Source organism: Vigna radiata, chromosome 3 (genome assembly GCF_000741045.1).
Source record: "Vigna radiata var. radiata cultivar VC1973A chromosome 3, Vradiata_ver6, whole genome shotgun sequence".
Taxonomy (NCBI): Eukaryota; Viridiplantae; Streptophyta; class Magnoliopsida; order Fabales; family Fabaceae; genus Vigna; species Vigna radiata.
In genome coordinates, this window is record NC_028353.1 from 11,366,243 (window position 1) to 11,366,885 (window position 643).

The following is a 643-nucleotide window of genomic DNA, read 5'->3' on the forward strand; positions in this document are numbered from 1 at the left end:
TGCTTCATCCTGAATATTTCATATTCTTGAATCAATGTATTCTTTCTCGCCCTCTTCACATCATCTGTTCCTTCATGAGTTACTCTCAACACTTCCCACATCTCCTGTGCGGTTTTGCAAACAGAGACCCTGTAGAACTCATCAATAGTTAGAGCAAATGCAATTATGTTTCGGGCTTTCACGTCATTTTGAAATCTTTTCTTTTCTTCAGCAGTCCACTGAACACGCGGCTTTGGTTCCTGCAAATTGTTAGTAGGAACAAACGAACCAGATGCAATAACATCCCAAATCTCACAATCAATAGACTCAATAAAAATTTGCATTCTAACCTTCCAGAATGCATAGTTTTCACTTGTGAATAAAGGTAGTCTATTGATAGAAGCACCCTTTGCAAAAGTTTGATATGATCCTGCCATTTGAATAACTATCAAATCGAGCTCTGATGCCAATTGTCAGAGCGGCTGCAGCGGAATGGTTAGCGTGGAATAACAAACCAAGAGGGTTTTTAATCAAACTGTGCCTTTTAATTTCTACTCAATTTATCTTACTACGCAAATAATAAATATAAATAAGAGAGTAAGGTTGAGAGAAATTTGCACAGATGAATTTTATACTGGTTCGGATCTTACCAATCCTACGTCCA